The 23,569-nt window shown below is 54.2% G+C and overlaps 6 pseudogenes; all 6 read right to left on the bottom strand.

Moving 5' to 3' along the window:
* Positions 1–1,026: 1,026 nt before the first annotated feature.
* On the bottom strand, positions 1,027–1,146 carry LOC138986886 (5S ribosomal RNA; annotated as a pseudogene).
* A 5,596-nt stretch (positions 1,147–6,742) lies between these two features.
* On the bottom strand, positions 6,743–6,862 carry LOC138986884 (5S ribosomal RNA; annotated as a pseudogene).
* Positions 6,863–10,269: 3,407 nt separating this feature from the next.
* On the bottom strand, positions 10,270–10,389 carry LOC138986885 (5S ribosomal RNA; annotated as a pseudogene).
* A 3,405-nt stretch (positions 10,390–13,794) lies between these two features.
* On the bottom strand, positions 13,795–13,914 carry LOC138986881 (5S ribosomal RNA; annotated as a pseudogene).
* A 3,383-nt stretch (positions 13,915–17,297) lies between these two features.
* LOC138986883 (5S ribosomal RNA) lies at positions 17,298–17,417 on the bottom strand (annotated as a pseudogene).
* Positions 17,418–20,817: 3,400 nt separating this feature from the next.
* On the bottom strand, positions 20,818–20,937 carry LOC138986882 (5S ribosomal RNA; annotated as a pseudogene).
* Between the last annotated feature and the right edge of the window lie 2,632 nt (positions 20,938–23,569).

Below are 23,569 nucleotides of genomic sequence, written 5' to 3' on the forward strand. Positions count from 1 at the left end.
AGATCCTTTGAGAACCTATAGAGGGCCTCTTCCTCACCACAAAACCTGGGTGTCAGGGAAGGCTTTCCAGAGGCACCATTTCGTTGAGGTCCATAGGTTGAACCTAGGTAAACCAGGGTTGAGTTGCAGGAAGAATTTCAGGCAGGGAAAATAGCATCTTGGAAGGCTATGTGACCAGGGAAACTTAGGACATTCAAGAAACGAAAAATGCCCTATGGGATGGAAGCCAAAGAGTGCAGAGGGCATTCCAGGCAAAAGACATCAGAGAAGAACGTGAGGAGCAAGCCTGAAGGGAAGTGGTCGTATCTTCAATATGCTGGGAAAATACGAGAGCCGTTGGAGCAGGGAGGTGACAGCATTGCATCTGCATTTCCAAAAGGTCATCTTGCTCCACATCACTAATGATTGGAGAGGCTCAACTCCAAACTCCAAGGAGGGACCACTTCACATGAGTCCGATTGGGCCTCACTGCAATGTCTGTCAATAACCAGTGCTGGAGAAGATGTGGAGCAAAGGGAACTCTCCTCCACGGGAGTAGGAATGGGCGTGGGTAGAGCGGTATGGAAAAGAATATGGAGGTTCCCGAAGGAACTAAAAGTGGAAGTAGCGTATGGTTCAGCAGTCCGACTCCCAGGCATGGACACACCCACGGTATAAGTGAACAAGATAGATGCCCCGTTTGGGCACATCTATCTGTGCGTGCGTGCGCACATGCGCATGCGCGATGGCCTGCGAGGCAGGGGGTGGGGCGGGGCTGGGGCTCTGGCGGGAGTCCGAGCAAGCCCCGGGATTGCCTGAGGCAAGCCAAAGGAGCCCCAGATGGAGACGGGACTGCCGGTCGTCGGGTGTCCTGGAAGCCGAATGCGAATGCGGAGGGGCTCGCGGGCCGCGCGGAGGCAACCCAGGTCTGCAGCGGGAGTCGGGGCCCCGGCCAGCCGCTCCCGCGGCCCGGGAGGGGCTGGGGCTGCGGGGGGATCAAGAATCGGGATGCGCGGCGGGGCTAAAGGACCTCTTCTGGTAGGCAAAAGCCTCGAGCACCCGGGATTCCCAGGTGGTCTCCCATCCAAGATCCTAACCGGGCCCGACCCTGCTTAGCTTCCGAGATCAGGCGAGATCGGGCGCCTTCAGGCTGATCTGGCCTGAGACAGTGGCGCTGGCTCGGGCGCCCTAAGAGCCTTGCGCGCCGCCTCCCTTTCGCTCTGCCCTGCAGGTCGGGCCAACGGGCCGCACCTCTCGTCGCGGGCGTGCTGTACTTGAGCCGCACGACCCGCGACGGACTCCAGCCTGCTGACGCCGGCTCGCCCCGAACACCGCCAACACCAGACCAGCAGCGCCTGGCGGGCCGGGGCCCGAGGGGCTTCAGGACCCCCATTGACCGGGAGGTCGTGCGTGCATGCGCGGCGCGCGGGGCCTGGGGCTGGGCTGAGGGGTGCGGAGGTCTCGGCGCCCTCCCACCCGCGGCAACTCCAGACCCGGCCGCGCTGGCTGAGCGGGCCTCCCGGATCCCATTCGCTGCTCAGGCCCGCGCGGCCCCAGATGTGTCGGTCTTGGTGCCCGCCGCCTCCCAACCCCAGCGGCCCAGGGGCCTCTGAACCTCCTGCGGGCCTAGGCGCAGCGAAACTTGAGCGCCCAACTTGCCCGGCACCTGTCCGGTGCCCAAACCCAGCAGAAGCCAGGAGGCGCGGTCGACCGGGCGCCTCAGCCCCTCCCCTTCGCACTACCGAGGCCCCCTTTGACCCCACGCCAAGCCTTCGACCTTCCTGAGAGAGCAGAGGCCACAGGCAGGCACACAGACAGACACACAGACACTCGTGACGCACCCACGCCAAGGGAGACAGCTGGCCTGCGCAAGCTCCTCAGCCAGAGCCAGAGCGCCTGGGGAGGCGGGGGCCAGACGAAACGGCCGGGCGGCTGGCTGTCAGGAGATACAGAGGCAGAAATACATGAAGATTCGAGACAGACTCCAAGACGGCAAGAGGAGATACAGACACACACACACACACACACACACACACACACACACACACACACTTGAGTGTGGTCTTTGGAAATACTTGTGTTCGTAGTTGCTGGGTTGAGCCCAACTTTATTATTTTTTTTTAATTTTTCAGCACTTTATTTATTTATTTTTTTATTTGATAAATTTAATGCCTTTTATTGCCATACCTCATTTTACTGTGCTTTGCTTTAGTGAGCTTTATAGATACATACATGTTTTTTTTTTTTTTTCCTTGTTAATTTTCTGTTTAGTTGATCTATCCATAAGTGTGAGTGGGGTATTAAAGTCTCCCACTATTATTGTGTTATTGTTAATTTCTCCTTTCATACTTGTTAGGATTTGTCTTACATACTGCGGTGCTCCCATGTTGAGTGGATATATATTTATAATTGTTATATCTTCTTCTTGGATTGATCCTTTGATCATTATGTAGTGACCTTCTTTGTCTCTTTTCACAGCCTTTGTTTTAAAGTCTAATTTATCTGATATAGTAGTATTGTGACTCCTGCTTTCTTTTGGTCCCAATTTGCATGGAAAATCTTTTTCCAGCCCTTCACTTTCAGTCTGTATGTGTCCCCTGTTTTGAGGTGGGTCTCTTGTAGACAACATATGTAGGGTCTTGTTTTTGTATCCATTCAGCCAGTCTTTGTCTTTTGGTTGGGGCATTCAACCCATTTACGTTTAAGGTAATTACTAATAAGTATGATCCCGTTGCCATTTACTTTATTGTTTTAGGTTCGAGTTTATACACCATTTTTGTGTTTCCTGTCTAGAGAATATTCTTTAGTATTTGTTGGAGAGCTGGTTTGGTGGTGCAGAATTCTCTCAGCTTTTGCTTGTCTGAAAAGCTTTTGATTTCTCCTTCATACTTGAATGAGATCCTTGCTGGGTACAATAATCTGGGCTGTAGGTTATTTTCTTTCATCATTTTAAGTATGTCTTGCCATTCCCTCCTGGCTTGAAGAGTTTCTATTGAAAGATCAGCTGTTATCCTTATGGGAATTCCCTTGTGTGTTATTTGTTGTTTTTCCCTTGCTGCTTTTAATATTTGTTCTTTGTGTTTGATCTTTGTTAATTTGATTAATATGTGTCTTGGGGTGTTTCTCCTTGGGTTTATCCTGTTTGGGACTCTCTGGGTTTCTTGGACTTGGGTGATTATTTCCTTCCCCATTTTAGGAAGTTTTCAACTATTATCTCCTCAAGTATTTTCTCATGGTCTTTCTTTTTGTCTTCTTCTTCTGGAACCCCTATGATTGAATGTTGTAGCGTTTAATATTGTCCTGGAGGTCTCTGAGATTGTCCTCATTTCTTTTAATTCGTTTTTCTTTTATCCTCTCTGATTCATTTATTTCTACCATTCTATCTTCTAATTCACTAATCCTATCTTCTGCCTCTGTTATTCTACTATTTGTTGGCTCCAGAGTGTTTTTAATTTCATTTATTGCATTATTCATTATATATTGACTCTTTTTATTTCTTCTAGGTCCTTGTTAAACCTTTCTTGCATCTTCTCAATCCTTGTCTCCAGGCTATTTATCTGTGATTCCATTTTAATTTCAGGATTTTGGATCAATTTCACTATCATTATTTGGAATTCTTTATCAGGTAGATTTCCTATCTCTTCCTCTTTTGTTTGGTTTGGTGGGCATTTATCCTGTTCCTTTATCTGCTGGGTATTCCTCTGTCTCTTCATCTTGTTTAAATTGCTGAGTTTGGGAGTCCTTTCTGTATTCTGGCAGTTTGTGGAGTTCTCTTTACTGTGGCGTTTCCTCGCTGTGTGTGGGTATGTAGAGGTGGCTTGTCAAGGTTTCCTGGTTAGGGAAGCTTGTGTCGGTGTTCTGGTGGGTGGAGCTGTATTTCTTCTCTTTGTTCAGTCGTCGCTATGGGGGAGGGAGGGAGGGATGCTGCTAACAAATGACACTGGCGTGCGCCGCAGTGCCTCAGCCACACTGGGTCTGCCCCGCTCACGGCGCGTGTAGCCTCCCTGCCCCACACTGCTCAGGCTCTAGGTTGTTCCGCCGGGAACAATCCGAGGCTGGCCCTGGGTTGCATGCACCTCCCAGGTCCAAGCCGCTCAGGTTCAGGCACTCAGGTAGTCCTCAGAGGCGCAGACTCAGCTGGGGCTGCGTTTTGTGCTCTTCCCAGGTCCGAGCAGCTCAGGTGATGAGGTGTTTGGCGGCGCCAATGCTGCGACTTATCGCCTCCCGCCACTTGGTTATCTGGGTGTAAAACCGCGCACCTTCTCAGGCAGATGTTGACCGTCCAGACCCCAATAAGTTTTAGTTAGCAAAGAAGCCAGTTTTATAGATAATGTCTCTCTGGGGCTGCGATTGCCCCCTTCCGGCTCTGGCTGCCTGTCAGCGGGGGGGAAGGTTTGCAGCCGGCTACCTCTGTTTAGTCCTTTGTTCCGACGCGGGCTGGCGGTGTCTTAGGTTAGGGCTGGCTTTTCGCATGGTAGATATCCCACAGTCTGGTTTGCTAGCCCAAATTATTTCGCTCAGATAGCGCTCAGGTATTCGGGCCAGATTCTTACTCTAAGCGATGCAGCCCGTGCCGCGCCTCCCTGCCCAGCCCCGCTTGCTAATCACAAGGCAAGAGAGAAACCCCAGAATTGAAAAGCAATTGACGGTTTTGAAAGAAACATGTGCAGGTGAAGCTCTCTTCCTTTTTGAGAGATGGTTAAATGCAAAATCTTGATTCAACACATATGACTTTTGTGCACTTTCTTTCAAATCTCCATGACAAAACCCTAAGGCGTCCAGGAAGAAAGGAGTAGAGGGGCAGACAAAAAGAGCAACCTTTCCCCTTGGTGCCATCGCAACCAGCTGCTTAGTTCCTTCATCTCAAGGACTATCATCTGGGCTTCTCTGGTTTGTCTGATTCTTGTTTCGGGGACCGTTTCTCGTCACAAGGCTGTCAACAGTGGGGGGGGGGGTGTGTGTGTGTGGGGGGGAGCCCTCCTTTCCATTCCACATGAGACCCAGTGGACAATCCAGGCCCTGCCCACTGCATTGAGTGTGCAGCAACAATATCAACGGTAATGCCGGTGAACAACGCGTATTCCTGGAATCCACTCCGTTGGCTACTGACTGTGTGTGGTGGTGGTCTGGAACCTAGACCTGGAAGCTTTCTGGATGATTGCAAATGACACCAAAGTCTGAGGACGATGGAAGATCTTCACATTTCTGCAAGAGCCACACACCTCCAGAAGGAACCACAAGACTTGCCTGAAATGGTCAAGGTATAAGTCTTGGACTCAACGTTGGAAGGTCTCCACCTTTGCTATGGAAGTCAAACGATCTTTCTTTGAAATGAAAATGGAGCATACTGAACGTTCACATGCTTCTAGAGCATTTGAAAAGCCCTAACTTGTAGAAATCTGCTGTACGAGTTCCTTGAAAGCAAGAACCTCTATGTATGGATATGTCTTCATGCCTTAGATTGTGCCTCGAATATAGTGTACACATCAACCCAGGAAAGGAAAGAATTGACTCGCCAAATATACAAAGAGATCAAAGTGCCGAGCCAAGTGACCCCCTTGAGGCTTCCAAGAGCTTTTCTGTCTTTCACACACTAAGTAAATACTGAGCAGCTACGATGAGCTAGGAGGCATGTAATAAGTTTCAGGGAATAGAAGGCGGAGAGAAGAAGACACAGAGTTCCTGCTTTCACTGAGACGACTCTAATGATACATCACAGGCAGATCCTTTGAGAACCTATAGAGGGGCTCTTCTTCCTCACCACAAAACCTGGGTGTCAGGGAAGGCTTTCCAGAGGCACCATTTCGTTGAGGTCCATAGGTTGAACCTAGGTAAACCAGGGTTGAGTTGCAGGAAGAATTTCAGGCAGGGAAAATAGCATCTTGGAAGGCTATGTGACCAGGGAAACTTAGGACATTCAAGAAACGAAAAATGCCCTATGGGATGGAAGCCAAAGAGTGCAGAGGGCATTCCAGGCAAAAGACACATCAGAGAAGAACGTGAGGAGCAAGCCTGAAGGGAAGTGGTCGTATCTTCAATATGCTGGGAAAATACGAGAGAGCCGTTGGAGCAGGGAGGTGACAGCATTGCATCTGCATTTCCAAAAGGTCATCTTGCTCCACATCACTAATGATTGGAGAGGCTCAACTCCAAACTCCAAGGAGGGACCACTTCACATGAGTCCGATTGGGCCTCACTGCAATGTCTGTCAATAACCAGTGCTGGAGAAGATGTGGAGCAAAGGGAACTCTCCTCCACGGGGAGTAGGAATGGGCGTGGGTAGAGCCGGTATGGAAAAGAATATGGAGGTTCCCGAAGGAACTAAAAGTGGAAGTAGCGTATGGTTCAGCAGTCCGACTCCCAGGCATGGACACACCCACGGTATAAGTGAACAAGATAGATGCCCCGTTTGGGCACATCTATCTGTGCGTGCGTGCGCACATGCGCATGCGCGATGGCCTGCGAGGCAGGGGGTGGGGCGGGGGCTGGGGCTCTGGCGGGAGTCCGTGCAAGCCCCGGGATTGCCTGAGGCAAGCCAAAGGAGCCCCAGATGGAGACGGGACTGCCGGTCGTCGGGTGTCCTGGAAGCCGAATGCGAATGCGGAGGGGCTCGCGGGCCGCGCGGAGGCAACCCAGGTCTGCAGCGGGAGTCGGGGCCCCGGCCAGCCGCTCCCCGCGGCCCGGGAGGGGCTGGGGCTGCGGGGGGGGATCCAAGAATCGGGATGCGCGGCGGGGGCTAAAGGACCTCTTCTGGTAGGCAAAAAGCCTCGAGCACCCGGGATTCCCAGGTGGTCTCCCATCCAAGATCCTAACCAGGCCCGACCCTGCTTAGCTTCCGAGATCAGACGAGATCGGGCGCCTTCAGGCTGATAGGGCCGGAGCCGGAGGCGGTTGGCGCCGTGCGCTCTAAGAGCCTTGCGCTTCGCCTCCCTTTCGCTCTGCCCTGCAGGTCGGGCCAACGGGCCGCACCTCTCGTCGGGGGGCGTGCTGTACTTGAGCCGCACGTCCGCGACGGACTCCAGCCTGCTGACGCCAGCCCGCCCCCCGAACACCGCCAACACCAGACCAGCAAGCGCCTGGCGGGCCCGGGGCCGAGGGGCTTCAGGACCCCCATTGACCGGGGGGCGCGCGTGCGTGCGCGCGCGCGGGGGCCTGGGGCTGGGCTGAGGGGTGCGGAGGTCTCGGCGCCCTCCCACCCCCGGCCACTCCAGACCTGGCCGCGCTGGCTGAGCGGGGCCTCCCCCGGATCCCATTCACTGCTCAGGCCCGCGCGGCCCCGGAGTTGTCGGTCTTCGGTGCCCGCCGCCTCCCAACCCCCGCGGCCCAGGGGCCTCTGAACCTCCTGCGGGCCTAGGCGCAGCGAAACTTGAGAGCCCAACTTGCCCGGCACCTGTCCGGTGCCCAAACCCACCAGAAGCCAGGAAGGCGCGGTCGAGCGAAACGCCTCAGACCCTCCCCTACGCAATACTGAGGCCCCCCCTTTGCCCCCACGCCAAGCCTTCGACCTTCCTGAGAGAGCAGACGAGCCACAGGCAGGCACACAGACAGACACACAGACACACTGACGCACTCCACGCCAAGGGAGACAGCTGGCCTGCGCAAGCTCCTCAGCCAGAGCCAGAGCGCCTGGGAGAGGCGGGGGCCAGATTTAACGGGCGGCGGCTGGCTGTCAGGAGATACAGAGGCAGAAATACATGAAGATTCCGAGACAGACTCCAAGACGGCAAGAGGAGAGAGACACACACACACACACACACACACACACACACACACACTTGAGTGTGGTCTTTGAAATACTTGTGTTCGTAGTTGCTGGGTTGAGCCCAACTTTAATACAACCCATGGACTGCGGCCCATCAGGCTCCTCTGTCCGTGGCATTTCCCAGGCGAGGATACTGGGAGTGGGTTGCCATTTCCTTCTCCGGCGGGATCTTCCCGACCCAGGGATCAAACCCCAGTCTCCTGCTGCGCGGATGCCTTGCCATCTGAACCAGGACATTGCTAATTCCCTAGGCAAAATACAAAGAATAGAGCTCGTGTTCTACTAAATGGAAAGATGATTTCAAAAACAGAAGCTGTCCTTTGTTGGTATCTTTGAATCTTTATGTAGTTTTCGTTGATTTTTACTGTTAAGGCTAACTGAACAAGGCAAGAGAGAAACCCCAGAATTGAAAAGCAATTGACGGTTTTGAAAGAAACATGTGCAGGTGAAGCTCTCTTCCTTTTTGAGAGATGGTTAAATGCAAAATCTTGATTCAACACATATGACTTTTGTGCACTTTCTTTCAAATCTCCATGACAAAACCCTAAGGCGTCCAGGAAGAAAGGAGTAGAGGGGCAGACAAAAAGAGCAACCTTTCCCTTGGTGCCATCGCAACCAGCTGCTTAGTTCCTTCATCTCAGGACTATCATCTGGGCTTCTCTGGTTTGTCTGATTCTTGTTTCGGGGACCGTTTCTCGTCACAAGGCTGTCAACAGTGGGGGTGGGGGTGTGTGTGTGTGGGGAGCCCTTCTTTCCATTCCACATGAGACCCAGTGGACAATCCAGGCCCTGCCCACTGCATTGAGTGTGCAGCAACAATATCAACGGTAATGCCGGTGAACAACGCGTATTCCTGGAATCCACTCCGTTGGCTACTGACTGTGTGTGGTGGTGGTCTGGAACCTAGACCTGGAAGCTTTCTGGATGATTGCAAATGACACCAAAGTCTGAGGACGATGGAAGATCTTCACATTTCTGCAAGAGCCACACACCTCCAGAAGGAACCACAAGACTTGCCTGAAATGGTCAAGGTATAAGTCTTGGACTCAACGTTGGAAGGTCTCCACCTTTGCTATGGAAGTCAAACGATCTTTCTTTGAAATGAAAATGGAGCATACTGAACGTTCACATGCTTCTAGAGCATTTGAAAAGCCCTAACTTGTAGAAATCTGCTGTACGAGTTCCTTGAAAGCAAGAACCTCTATGTATGGATATGTCTTCATGCCTTAGATTGTGCCTCGAATATAGTGTACACATCAACCCAGGAAAGGAAAGAATTGACTCGCCAAATATACAAAGAGATCAAAAGTGCCGAGCCAAGTGACCCCTTGAGGCTTCCAAGAGCTTTTCTGTCTTTCACACACTAAGTAAATACTGAGCAGCTACGATGAGCTAGGAGGCATGTAATAAGTTTCAGGGAATAGAAGGCGGAGAGAAGAAGACACAGAGTTCCTGCTTTCACTGAGACGACTCTAATGATACATCACAGGCAGATCCTTTGAGAACCTATAGAGGGGCCTCTTCCCTCACCACAAAACCTGGGTGTCAGGGAAGGCTTTCCAGAGGCACCATTTCGTTGAGGTCCATAGGTTGAACCTAGGTAAACCAGGGTTGAGTTGCAGGAAGAATTTCAGGCAGGGAAAATAGCATCTTGGAAGGCTATGTGACCAGGGAAACTTAGGACATTCAAGAAACGAAAAATGCCCTATGGGATGGAAGCCAAAGAGTGCAGAGGGCATTCCAGGCAAAAGACATCAGAGAAGAACGTGAGGAGCAAGCCTGAAGGGAAGTGGTCGTATCTTCAATATGCTGGGAAAATACGAGAGCCGTTGGAGCAGGGAGGTGACAGCATTGCATCTGCATTTCCAAAAGGTCATCTTGCTCCACATCACTAATGATTGGAGAGGCTCAACTCCAAACTCCAAGGAGGGACCACTTCACATGAGTCCGATTGGGCCTCACTGCAATGTCTGTCAATAACCAGTGCTGGAGAAGATGTGGAGCAAAGGGAACTCTCCTCCACGGTGAGTAGGAATGGGCGTGGGTAGAGCCGGTATGGAAAAGAATATGGAGGTTCCCGAAGGAACTAAAAGTGGAAGTAGCGTATGGTTCAGCAGTCCGACTCCCAGGCATGGACACACCCACGGTATAAGTGAACAAGATAGATGCCCCGTTTGGGCACATCTATCTGTGCGTGCGTCTTTACATGCGCGCATGCGTGATGGGCCTGCGAGGCAGGGGTGGGGCGGGGGCTGGGGCTCTGGCTGGAGTCCGTGCAAGCCCCAGGATTGCCTGAGGCAAGCCAAAGGAGCCCCAGATGGAGACGGGACTGCCGGTCGTCGGGTGTCCTGGAAGCCGAATGCGAACGCGGGGGGGCTCGGGGCCGCGCGGAGGCAACCCAGGTCTGCAGCGGGAGTCGGGGCCCCGGCCAGCCGCTCCCCGCGGCCCGGGAGGGGCTGGGGCTGCGGGGGGGATCCAAGAATCGGGACGCGCGGCGGGGGCTAAAGGACCTCTTCTGGTAGGCAAAAAGCCTCGAGCACCCGGGATTCCCAGGTGGTCTCCCATCCAAGATCCTAACCAGGCCCGACCCTGCTTAGCTTCCGAGATCAGACGAGATCGGGCGCCTTCAGGCTGATAGGGCCGGAGCCGGAGGCGGTTGGCGCCGTGCGCTCTAAGAGCCTTGCGCTTCGCCTCCCTTTCGCTCTGCCCTGCAGGTCGGGCCAACGGGCCGCACCTCTCGTCGGGGGGCGTGCTGTACTTGAGCCGCAAGTCCGGCACCGGACTCCAGCCTGCTGACGCCAGCCCGCCCCCCGAACACCGCCAACACCAGAGCAGCAAGCGCCTGGCCGGGCCCGGGGGCCCGAGGGGCTTCCAGGACCCCCCATTGACCGGGAGGGCGTGCGTGCATGCGCGCGCGCGGGGCCTGGGGGCTGGGCTGAGGGGTGCGGAGGTCTCGGCGCCCCCCACCCCGGCCACTCCAGACCCGGCCGCGCTGGCTGAGCGGGCCTCCCGGATCCCATTCGCTGCTCAGGCCCCGCGGCCCCAGATGTGTCGGTCTCGGCGCCCGCCGCCTCCCAACCCCAGCGGCCCAGGGGCCTCTGAACCTCCTGCGGGCCTAGGCGCAGCGAAACTTGAGCGCCCAACTTGCCCGGCACCTGTCCGGTGCCCAAACCCAGCAGAAGCCAGGGAGGCGCGGTCGACCGGAGCGCCTCAGCCCCCTCCCCACGCAATACTGAGGCCCCCTTTTGCCCCCACGCCAAGCCCTCGACCTTCCTGAGAGAGCAGACGAGCCACAGGCAGGCACACAGACAGACACACAGAGACACGCGACGCACCCACGCCAAAGGGAGACAGCTGGCCTGCGCAAGCTCCTCAGCCAGAGCCAGAGCGCCTGGGAGAGGCGGGGGCCAGACGAACGGGCCGGCGGCTGGCTGTCAGGAGATACAGAGGCAGAAATACATGAAGATTCCGAGACAGACTCCAAGACGGCAAGAGGAGACACACACACACACACACACACACACACACACACACACACACACTTGAGTGTGGTCTTTGGAAATACTTGTGTTCGTAGTTGCTGGGTTGAGCCCAACTTTAATACAACCCATGGACTGCGGCCCATCAGGCTCCTCTGTCCGTGGCATTTCCCAGGCGAGGATACTGGGAGTGGGTTGCCATTTCCTTCTCCGGCGGGATCTTCCCGACCCAGGATCAAACCCCAGTCTCCCTGCGCGGATGCCTTGCCATCTGAACCAGGACATTGCTAATTCCCTAGGCAAAATACAAAGAATAGAGCTCGTGTTCTACTAAATGGAAAGATGATTTCAAAAACAGAAGCTGTCCTTTGTTGGTATCTTTGAATCTTTATGTAGTTTTCGTTGATTTTTACTGTTAAGGCTAACTGAACAAGGCAAGAGAGAAACCCCAGAATTGAAAAGCAATTGATGGTTTTGAAAGAAACATGTGCAGGTGAAGCTCTCTTCTTCTTTTTGAGAGATGGTTAAATGCAAAATCTTGATTCAACACATATGACTTTTGTGCACTTTCTTTCAAATCTCCATGACAAAACCCTAAGGCGTCCAGGAAGAAAGGAGTAGAGGGGCAGACAAAAAGAGCAACCTTTCCCCTTGGTGCCATCGCAACCAGCTGCTTAGTTCCTTCATCTCAAGGACTATCATCTGGGCTTCTCTGGTTTGTCTGATTCTTGTTTTGGGACCGTTTCTCGTCACAAGGCTGTCAACAGTGTGGGGGGGGGGTGTGTGTGTGTGGGGGAGCCCTTCTTTCCATTCCACATGAGACCCAGTGGACAATCCAGGCCCTGCCCACTGCATTGAGTGTGCAGCAACAATATCAACGGTAATGCCGGTGAACAACGCGTATTCCTGGAATCCACTCCGTTGGCTACTGACTGTGTGTGGTGGTGGTCTGGAACCTAGACCTGGAAGCTTTCTGGATGATTGCAAATGACACCAAAGTCTGAGGACGATGGAAGATCTTCACATTTCTGCAAGAGCCACACACCTCCAGAAGGAACCACAAGACTTGCCTGAAATGGTCAAGGTATAAGTATTGGCCTCAACGTTGGAAGGTCTCCACCTTTGCTATGGAAGTCAAACCATCTTTCTTTGAAATGAAAATGGAGCATACTGAACGTTCACATGCTTCTAGAGCATTTGAAAAGCCCTAACTTGTAGAAATCTGCTGTACGAGTTCCTTGAAAGCAAGAACCTCTATGTATGGATATGTCTTCATGCCTTAGGTTGTGCCTCGAATATAGTGTACACATCAACCCAGGAAAGGAAAGAATTGACTCGCCAAATATACAAAGAGATCAAAAGGGCCGAGCCAAGTGACCCCTTGAGGCTTCCAAGAGCTTTTCTGTCGTTCACACACTAAGTAAATACTGAGCACCTACGATGAGCTAGGAGGCATGTAATAAGTTTCAGGAAATAGAAGGCGGAGAGAAGAAGACACAGAGTTCCTGCTTTCACTGAGACGACTCTAATGATACATCACAGGCAGATCCTTTGAGAACCTATAGAGGGGCCTCTTCCCTCACCACAAAACCTGGGTGTCAGGGAAGGCTTTGCAGAGGCCCCATTTCGTGGAGGTCCATAGGTTGAACCTAGGTAAACCAGGGTTGAGTTGCAGGAAGAATTTCAGGCAGGGAAAATAGCATCTTGGAAGGCTATGTGACCAGGGAAACTTAGGACATTCAAGAAACGAAAAATGCCCTATGGGATGGAAGCCAAAGAGTGCAGAGGGCATTCCAGGCAAAAGACATCAGAGAAGAACGTGAGGAGCAAGCCTGAAGGGAAGTGGTCGTATCTTCAATAGGCTGGGAAAATACGAGAGCCGTTGGAGCAGGGAGGTGACAGCATTGCATCTGCATTTCCAAAAGGTCGTCTTGCTCCACATCACTAATGATTGGAGAGGCTCAACTCCAAACTCCAAGGAGGGACCACTTCACATGAGTCCGATTGGGCCTCACTGCAATGTCTGTCAATAACCAGTGCTGAGAAGATGTGGAGCAAAGGGAACTCTCCTCCACGGTGAGTAGGAATGGGCGTGGGTAGAGCCGGTATGGAAAAGAATATGGAGGTTCCCGAAGGAACTAAAAGTGGAAGTAGCGTATGGTTCAGCAGTCCGACTCCCAGGCATAGATCCACCCACGGTATAAGTGAACAAGATAGATGCCCGTTTGGGCACATCTATCTGTGCGTGCGTCTTGCACATGCGCATCTTGCGATGGCCTGCGAGGCAGGGGGTGGGGCGGGGCTGGGGCTCTGGCGGGAGTCCGTGCAAGCCCCGGGATTGCCTGAGGCAAGCCAAAGGAGCCCCAGATGGAGACGGGACTGCCGGTCGTCGGGTGTCCTGGAAGCCGAATGCGATCGCGGAGGGGCTCGCGGGCGCGGAGGCAACCCAGGTCTGCAGCGGGAGTCGGGGCCCCGCCAGCCGCTCCCCGCGCGCCCGGGAGGGGCTGGGGCTGCGGGGGGGATCAAGAATCGGGATGCGCGGCGGGGCTAAAGGACCTCTTCTGGTAGGCAAAAAGCCTCGAGCACCCGGGATTCCCAGGTGGTCTCCCATCCAAGATCCTAACCAGGCCCGACCCTGCTTAGCTTCCGAGATCAGACGAGATCGGGCGCCTTCAGGCTGATACGGCCTGAGACAGTGGCGCTTGGCTCGGGGCGCCCTAAGAGCCTTGCGCCGCCTCCCTTTCGCTCTGCCCTGCAGGTCGGGCCAACGGGCGCACCTCTCGTCGCGCGGGCGTGCTGTACTTGAGCCGCACGACCGCGCGACCGGACTCCAGCCTGCTGACGCCGCCCCCCCCCGAACACCGCCAACACCAGACCAGCAGCGCCTGGCGGCCCGGGGCCCGAGGGGCTTCAGGACCCCCATTGACCGGAGGGCGTGCGTGCGTGCGCGCGCGCGGGGCCTGGGGCTGGGCTGAGGGGTGCGGAGGTCTCGGCGCCTCCCACCCCGCGGCAACTCCAGACCCGGCCGCTGGCTGGCTGAGCGGGCCTCCCGGATCCCATTCGCTGCTCAGGCCCGCGCGGCCCCAGATGTGTCGGTCTTGGCGCCCGCCGCCTCCCAACCCCAGCGGCCCAGGGGCCTCTGAACCTCCTGCGGGCCTAGGCGCAGCGAAACTTGAGCGCCCAACTTGCCCGGCACCTGTCCGGTGCCCAAACCCAGCAGAAGCCAGGGAGGCGCGGTCGACCGGGCGCCTCAGCCCCTCCCCCCTTCGCACTACCGAGGCCCCCTTTGCCCCCCCACGCCAAGCCTTCGACCTTCCTGAGAGAGCAGACGAGCCACAGGCAGGCACACAGACAGACACACAGACACTCGCACGCACTCCCACGCCAAGGGAGACAGCTGGCCTGCGCAAGCTCCTCAGCCAGAGCCAGAGCGCCTGGGAGAGGCGGGGCCAGGCAAACGGGCGGCGGCTGGCTGTCAGGAGATACAGAGGCAGAAATACATGAAGATCCCGAGACAGACTCCAAGACGGCAAGAGGAGAGACACACACACACACACACACACACACACACACACACACACTTGAGTGTGGTCTTTGAAATACTTGTGTTCGTAGTTGCTGGGTTGAGCCCAACTTTAATACAACCCATGGACTGCGGCCCATCAGGCTCCTCTGTCCGTGGCATTTCCCAGGCGAGGATACTGGGAGTGGGTTGCCATTTCCTTCTCGGCGGGATCTTCCCGACCCAGGGATCAAACCCCAGTCTCCTGCGCGCGGATGCCTTGCCATCTGAACCAGGACATTGCTAATTCCCTAGGCAAAATACAAAGAATAGAGCTCGTGTTCTACTAAATGGAAAGATGATTTCAAAAACAGAAGCTGTCCTTTGTTGGTATCTTTGAATCTTTATGTAGTTTTCGTTGATTTTTACTGTTAAGGCTAACTGAACAAGGCAAGAGAGAAACCCCAGAATTGAAAAGCAATTGACGGTTTTGAAAGAAACATGTGCAGGTGAAGCTCTCTTCCTTTTTGAGAGATGGTTAAATGCAAAATCTTGATTCAACACATATGACTTTTGTGCACTTTCTTTCAAATCTCCATGACAAAACCCTAAGGCGTCCAGGAAGAAAGGAGTAGAGGGGCAGACAAAAGAGCAACCTTTCCCCTTGGTGCCATCTCAACCAGCTGCTTAGTTCCTTCATCTCAAGGACTATCATCTGGGCTTCTCTGGTTTGTCTGATTCTTGTTTCGGGGACCGTTTCTCGTCACAAGGCTGTCAACAGTGGGGGTGGGGGTGTGTGTGTGTGGGGAGCCCTTCTTTCCATTCCACATGAGACCCAGTGGACAATCCAGGCCCTGCCCACTGCATTGAGTGTGCAGCAACAATATCAACGGTAATGCCGGTGAACAACGCGTATTCCTGGAATCCACTCCGTTGGCTACTGACTGTGTGTGGTGGTGGTCTGGAACCTAGACCTGGAAGCTTTCTGGATGATTGCAAATGACACCAAAGTCTGAGGACGATGGAAGATCTTCACATTTCTGCAAGAGCCACACACCTCCAGAAGGAACCACAAGACTTGCCTGAAATGGTCAAGGTATAAGTCTTGGACTCAACGTTGGAAGGTCTCCACCTTTGCTATGGAAGTCAAACGATCTTTCTTTGAAATGAAAATGGAGCATACTGAACGTTCACATGCTTCTAGAGCATTTGAAAAGCCCTAACTTGTAGAAATCTGCTGTACGAGTTCCTTGAAAGCAAGAACCTCTATGTATGGATATGTCTTCATGCCTTAGATTGTGCCTCGAATATAGTGTACACATCAACCCAGGAAAGGAAAGAATTGACTCGCCAAATATACAAAGAGATCAAAAGTGCCGAGCCAAGTGACCCCTTGAGGCTTCCAAGAGCTTTTCTGTCTTTCACACACTAAGTAAATACTGAGCACCTACGATGAGCTAGGAGGCATGTAATAAGTTTCAGGGAATAGAAGGCGGAGAGAAGAAGACACAGAGTTCCTGCTTTCACTGAGACGACTCTAATGATACATCACAGGCAGATCCTTTGAGAACCTATAGAGGGGCCTCTTCCCTCACCACAAAACCTGGGTGTCAGGAAGGCTTTCCAGAGGCACCATTTCGTTGAGGTCCATAGGTTGAACCTAGGTAAACCAGGGTTGAGATGCAGGAAGAATTTCAGGCAGGGAAAATAGCATCTTGGAAGGCTATGTGACCAGGGAAACTTAGGACATTCAAGAAACGAAAAATGCCCTATGGGATGGAAGCCAAAGAGTGCAGAGGGCATTCCAGGCAAAAGACATCAGAGAAGAACGTGAGGAGCAAGCCTGAAGGGAAGTGGTCGTATCTTCAATATGCTGGGAAAATACGAGAGCCGTTGGAGCAGGGAGGTGACAGCATTGCATCTGCATTTCAAAAGGTCATCTTGCTCCACATCACTAATGATTGGAGGCTCAACTCCAAACTCAAGGAGGGACCACTTCACATGAGTCCGATTGGGCCTCACTGCAATGTCTGTCAATAACCAGTGCTGAGAAGATGTGGAGCAAAGGGAACTCTCCTCCACGGGAGTAGGAATGGGCGTGGGTAGAGCCGGTATGGAAAAAGAATATGGAGGTTCCCGAAGGAACTAAAAGTGGAAGTAGCGTATGGTTCAGCAGTCCGACTCCCAGGCATGGACACACCCACGGTATAAGTGAACAAGATAGATGCCCGTTTGGGCACATCTATCTGCGTGCGTGCACACATGCGCATCTTGTGATGGCCTGCGAGGCAGGGGTGGGGCGGGGCTGGGGCTCTGGCTGGAGTCCGTGCAAGCCCGGGATTGCCTGAGGCAAGCCAAAGGAGCCCCAGATGGAGGCAGGACTGCCGGTCGTCGGGTGTCCTGGAAGCCGAATGCGAATGCGGAGGGGCTCGCGGGCCGCGGAGGCAACCCAGGTCTGCAGCGGGAGTCGGGGCCCGGCCAGCCGCTCCCCGCGGCCCGGGGGGGCTGGGGCTGCGGGGGGATCAAGAATCGGGATGCGCGGCGGGGGCTAAAGGACCTCTTCTGGTAGGCAAAAAGCCTCGAGCACCCGGGATTCCCAGGTGGTCTCCCATCCAAGATCCTAACCAGGCCCGACCCTGCTTAGCTTCCGAGATCAGACGAGATCGGGCGCCTTCAGGCTGATACGGCCTGAGACAGTGGCGCTTGGCTCGGGGCGCCCTAAGAGCCTTGCGCTTCGCCTCCCTTTCGCTCTGCCCTGCAGGTCGGGCCAACGGGCCGCACCTCTCGTCGCGGGGCGTGCTGTACTTGAGCCGCACGACCCGCGACCGGACTCCAGCCTGCTGACGCCGGCCCGCCCCCCCGAACACCGCCAACACCAGACCAGCAAGCGCCTGGCCGGGCCCGGGGGCCCGAGGGGCTTCCAGGACCCCCCATTGACCGGGAGGGCGTGCGTGCATGCGTGCGCGCGGGGCCTGGGGGCTGGGCTGAGGGGTGCGGAGGTCTCGGCGCCCTCCCACCCGCGGCAACTCCAGACCCGGCCGCGCTGGCTGAGCGGGGCCTCCCCCGGATCCCATTCGCTGCTCAGGCCCGCGCGGCCCCAGATGTGTCGGTCTTCGGCGCCCGCCGCCTCCCAACCCCAGCGGCCCAGGGGCCTCTGAACCTCCTGCGGGCCTAGGCGCAGCGAAACTTGAGCGCCCAACTTGCCCGGCACCTGTCCGGTGCCCAAACCCAGCAGAAGCCAGGGAGGCGCGGTCGACCGGAGCGCCTCAGCCCCTCCCCTTCGCACTACCGAGGCCCCCCCTTTGCCCCCACGCCAAGCCTTCGACCTTCCTGAGAGAGCAGACGAGCCACAGGCAGGCACACAGACAGACACACAGACACTCGCACGCACCCACGCCAAGGGAGACAGCTGGCCTGCGCAAGCTCCTCAGCCAGAGCCAGAGCGCCTGGGAGAGGCGGGGCCAGGCGAGGCAGGCGGCGGCTGGCTGTCAGGAGATACAGAGGCAGAAATACATGAAGATTCGAGACAGACTCCAAGACGGCAAGAGGAGATACAGACACACACACACACACACACACACACACACACACACACACACTTGAGTGTGGTCTTTGGAAATACTTGTGTTCGTAGTTGCTGGGTTGAGCCCAACTTTAATACAACCCATGGACTGCGGCCCATCAGGCTCCTCTGTCCGTGGCATTTCCCAGGCGAGGATACTGGGAGTGGGTTGCCATTTCCTTCTCGGCGGGATCTTCCCGACCCAGGATCAAACCCCAGTCTCCTGCGGCGGATGGATGCCTTGCCATCTGAACCAGGACATTGCTAATTCCTAGGCAAAATACAAAGAATAGAGCTCGTGTTCTACTAAATGGAAAGATGATTTCAAAAACAGAAGCTGTCCTTTGTTGGTATCTTTGAAATCTTTATGTAGTTTTTCGTTGATTTTTACTGTTAAGGCTAACTGAACAAGGCAAGAGAGAAACCCCAGAATTGAAAAGCAATTGACGGTTTTGAAAGAAACATGTGCAGGTGAAGCTCTCTTCCTTTTTGAGAGATGGTTAAATGCAAAATCTTGATTCAACACATATGACTTTTGTGCACTTTCTTTCAAATCTCCATGACAAAACCCTAAGGCGTCCAGGAAGAAAGGAGTAGAGGGCAGACAAAAGAGCAACCTTTCCCCTTGGTGCCATCTCAACCAGCTGCTTAGTTCCTTCATCTCAAGGACTATCATCTGGGCTTCTCTGGTTTGTCTGATTCTTGTTTTGGGACCGTTTCTCGTCACAAGGCTGTCAACAGTGGGGGGGGGTGTGTGTGTGTGGGGGAGCCCTTCTTTCCATTCCACATGAGACCCAGTGGACAATCCAGGCCCTGCCCACTGCATTGAGTGTGCAGCAACAATATCAACGGTAATGCCGGTGAACAACGCGTATTCCTGGAATCCACTCCGTTGGCTACTGACTGTGTGTGGTGGTGGTCTGGAACCTAGACCTGGAAGCTTTCTGGATGATTGCAAATGACACCAAAGTCTGAGGACGATGGAAGATCTTCACATTTCTGCAAGAGCCACACACCTCCAGAAGGAACCACAAGACTTGCCTGAAATGGTCAAGGTATAAGTCTTGGACTCAACGTTGGAAGGTCTCCACCTTTGCTATGGAAGTCAAACGATCTTTCTTTGAAATGAAAATGGAGCATACTGAACGTTCACATGCTTCTAGAGCATTTGAAAAGCCCTAACTTGTAGAAATCTGCTGTACGAGTTCCTTGAAAGCAAGAACCTCTATGTATGGATATGTCTTCATGCCTTAGATTGTGCCTCGAATATAGTGTACACATCAACCCAGGAAAGGAAAGAATTGACTCGCCAAATATACAAAGAGATCAAAAGTGCCGAGCCAAGTGACCCCTTGAGGCTTCCAAGAGCTTTTCTGTCTTTCACACACTAAGTAAATACTGAGCACCTCTGATGAGCTAGGAGGCATGTAATAAGTTTCAGGAATAGAAGGCGGGAGAGAAGAAGACACAGAGTTCCTGCTTTCACTGAGACGACTCTAATGATACATCACAGGCAGATCCTTTGAGAACCTATAGAGGGCCTCTTCCTCACCACAAAACCTGGGTGTCAGGAAGGCTTTCCAGAGGCACCATTTCGTTGAGGTCCATAGGTTGAACCTAGGTAAACCAGGGTTGAGATGCAGGAAGAATTTCAGGCAGGGAAAATAGCATCTTGGAAGGCTATGTGACCAGGGAAACTTAGGACATTCAAGAAACGAAAAATGCCCTATGGGATGGAAGCCAAAGAGTGCAGAGGGCATTCCAGGCAAAAGACATCAGAGAAGAACGTGAGAGCAAGCCTGAGGGAAGTGGTCGTATCTTCAATATGCTGGGAAAATACGAGAGCCGTTGGAGCAGGAGGTGACAGCATTGCATCTGCATTTCAAAAGGTCATCTTGCTCCACATCACTAATGATTGAGAGGCTCAACTCCAAACTCCAGGAGGGACCACTTCACATGAGTCCGATTGGGCCTCACTGCAATGTCTGTCAATAACCAGTGCTGAGAAGATGTGGAGCAAAGGGAACTCTCCTCCACGGTGAGTAGGAATGGGCGTGGGTAGAGCCGGTATGGAAAAGAATATGGAGGTTCCGAAGGAACTAAAAGTGGAAGTAGCGTATGGTTCAGCAGTCCGACTCCCAGGCATGGACACACCCACGGTATAAGTGAACAAGATAGATGCCCCGTTTGGGCACATCTATCTGTGCGTGCGTCTTGCACATGCGCATCTTGTGATGGCCCCGAGGCAGGGGTGGGGCGGGGGCTGGGGCTCTGGCGGGAGTCCGTGCAAGCCCCGGGATTGCCTGAGGCAAGCCAAAGGAGCCCCAGATGGAGACGGGACTGCCGGTCGTCGGGTGTCCTGGAAGCCGAATGCGAATGCGGAGGGGCTCGCGGGCCGCGCGGAGGCAACCCAGGTCTGCAGCGGGAGTGGGGCCCCGCCAGCCGCTCCCGCGGCCCGGGAGGGGCTGGGGCTGCGGGGGATCCAAGAATCGGGATGCGCGGCGGGGCTAAAGGACCTCTTCTGGTAGGCAAAAGCCTCGAGCACCCGGGATTCCCAGGTGGTCTCCCATCCAAGATCCTAACCGGGCCCGACCCTGCTTAGCTTCCGAGATCAGGCGAGATCGGGCGCCTTCAGGCTGATCTGGCCTGAGACAGTGGCGTTGGCTCGGGCGCCCTAAGAGCCTTGCGCCGCCTCCCCTTTCGCTCTGCCCTGCAGGTCGGGCCAACGGGCGCACCTCTCGTCGCGGGGCGTGCTGTACTTGAGCCGCACGACCGCGGCGGACTCCAGCCTGCTGACGCCGGCCGCCCCCGAACACCGCCAACACCAGACCAGCAAGCGCCTGGCGGGCCCGGGGGCCGAGGGCTTCAGGACCCCCATTGACCGGGAGGCGTGCGTGCATGCGTGCGCGCGCGGGGCCTGGGGCTGGGCTGAGGGGTGCGGAGGTCTCGGCGCCCTCCCACCCGCGGCAACTCCAGACCCGGCCGCGCTGGCTGAGCGGGGCCTCCCCCGGATCCCATTCGCTGCTCAGGCCCGCGCGGCCCCAGATGTGTCGGTCTTGGCGCCCGCCGCCTCCCAACCCCAGCGGCCCAGGGGCCTCTGAACCTCCCTGCGGGCCTAGGCGCAGCGAACTTGAGCGCCCAACTTGCCCGGCACCTGTCCGGTGCCCAAACCCAGCAGAAGCCAGGGAGGCGCGGTCGACCGGAGCGCCTCAGCCCCTCCCCTTCGCACTACCGAGGCCCCCCCTTTGCCCCCACGCCAAGCCTTCGACCTTCCTGAGAGAGCAGGCGAGCCACAGGCAGGCACACAGACAGACACACAGACACTCACTGACGCACCCACGCCAAGGGAGACAGCTGGCCTGCGCAAGCTCCTCAGCCAGAGCCAGAGCGCCTGGGAGAGGCGGGGCCAGACGAGCGGGCGGCGGCTGGCTGTCAGGAGATACAGAGGCAGAAATACATGAAGATCCGAGACAGACTCCAAGGCGGCAAGAGGAGATACAGACACACACACACACACACACACACACACACACACACACACTTGAGTGTGGTCTTTGAAATACTTGTGTTCGTAGTTGCTGGGTTGAGCCCAACTTTAATACAACCCATGGACTGCGGCCCATCAGGCTCCTCTGTCCGTGGCATTTCCCAGGCGAGGATACTGGGAGTGGGTTGCCATTTCCTTCTCCGGCGGGATCTTTCCCGACCCAGGGATCAAACCCCAGTCTCCTGCTTGCGGATGCCTTGCCATCTGAACCAGGACATTGCTAATTCCCTAGGCAAAATACAAAGAATAGAGCTCGTGTTCTACTAAATGGAAAGATGATTTCAAAAACAGAAGCTGTCCTTTGTTGGTATCTTTGAATCTTTATGTAGTTTTTCGTTGATTTTTACTGTTAAGGCTAACTGAACAAGGCAAGAGAAACCCCAGAATTGAAAAGCAATTGTGGTTTTGAAAGAAACATGTGCAGGTGAAGCTCTCTTCCTTTTTGAGAGATGGTTAAATGCAAAATCTTGATTCAACACATATGACTTTTGTGCACTTTCTTTCAAATCTCCATGACAAAACCCTAAGGCGTCCAGGAAGAAAGGAGTAGAGGGGCAGACAAAAAGAGCAACCTTTCCCCTTGGTGCCATCTCAACCAGCTGCTTAGTTCCTTCATCTCAAGGACTATCATCTGGGCTTCTCTGGTTTGTCTGATTCTTGTTTCGGGGACCGTTTCTAGTCACAAGGCTGTCAACAGTGGGGGTGGGGTGTGTGTGTGTGTGTGGGGAGCCCTTCTTTCCATTCCACATGAGACCCAGTGGACAATCCAGGCCCTGCCCACTGCATTGAGTGTGCAGCAACAATATCAACGGTAATGTCGGTGAACAATGCGTATTCCTGGAATCCGCTCCGTTGGCTACTGACTGTGTGTGGTGGTGGTCTGGAACCTAGACCTGGAAGCTTTCTGGATGACTGCAAATGACACCAAAGTCTGAGGACGATGGAAGATCTTCACATTTCTGCAAGAGCCACACACCTCCAGAAGGAACCACAAGACTTGCCTGAAATGGTCAAGGTATAAGTATTGGCCTCAACGTTGGAAGGTCTCCACCTTTGCTATGGAAGTCAAACCATCTTTCTTTGAAATGAAAATGGAGCATACTGAACGTTCACATGCTTCTAGAGCATTTGAAAAGCCCTAACTTGTAGAAATCTGCTGTACGAGTTCCTTGAAAGCAAGAACCTCTATGTATGGATATGTCTTCATGCCTTAGGTTGTGCCTCGAATATAGTGTACACATCAACCCAGGAAAGGAAAGAATTGACTCGCCAAATATACAAAGAGATCAAAAGTGCCGAGCCAAGTGACCCCTTGAGGCTTCCAAGAGCTTTTCTGTCTTTCACACACTAAGTAAATACTGAGCACCTACGATGAGCTAGGAGGCATGTAATAAGTTTCAGGAATAGAAGGCGGAGAGAAGAAGACACAGAGTTCCTGCTTTCACTGAGGGCGACTCTAATGATACATCACAGGCAGATCCTTTGAGAACCTATAGAGGGCCTCTTCCCTCACCACAAAACCTGGGTGTCAGGAAGGCTTTCAGAGGCACCATTTCGTTGAGGTCCATAGAGTTGAACCTAGGTAAACCAGGGTTGAGTTGCAGGAAGAATTTCAGGCAGGAAAATAGCATCTTGGAAGGCTATGTGACCAGAAACTTAGGACATTCAAGAAACGAAAAATGCCTATGGGATGGAAGCCAAAGAGTGCAGAGGGCATTCCAGGCAAAAGACATCAGAT

The sequence above is a fragment of the Bos mutus genome, unplaced genomic scaffold (assembly GCF_027580195.1).
Source record: "Bos mutus isolate GX-2022 unplaced genomic scaffold, NWIPB_WYAK_1.1 CTG2274, whole genome shotgun sequence".
Lineage (NCBI taxonomy): Eukaryota > Metazoa > Chordata > Mammalia > Artiodactyla > Bovidae > Bos > Bos mutus.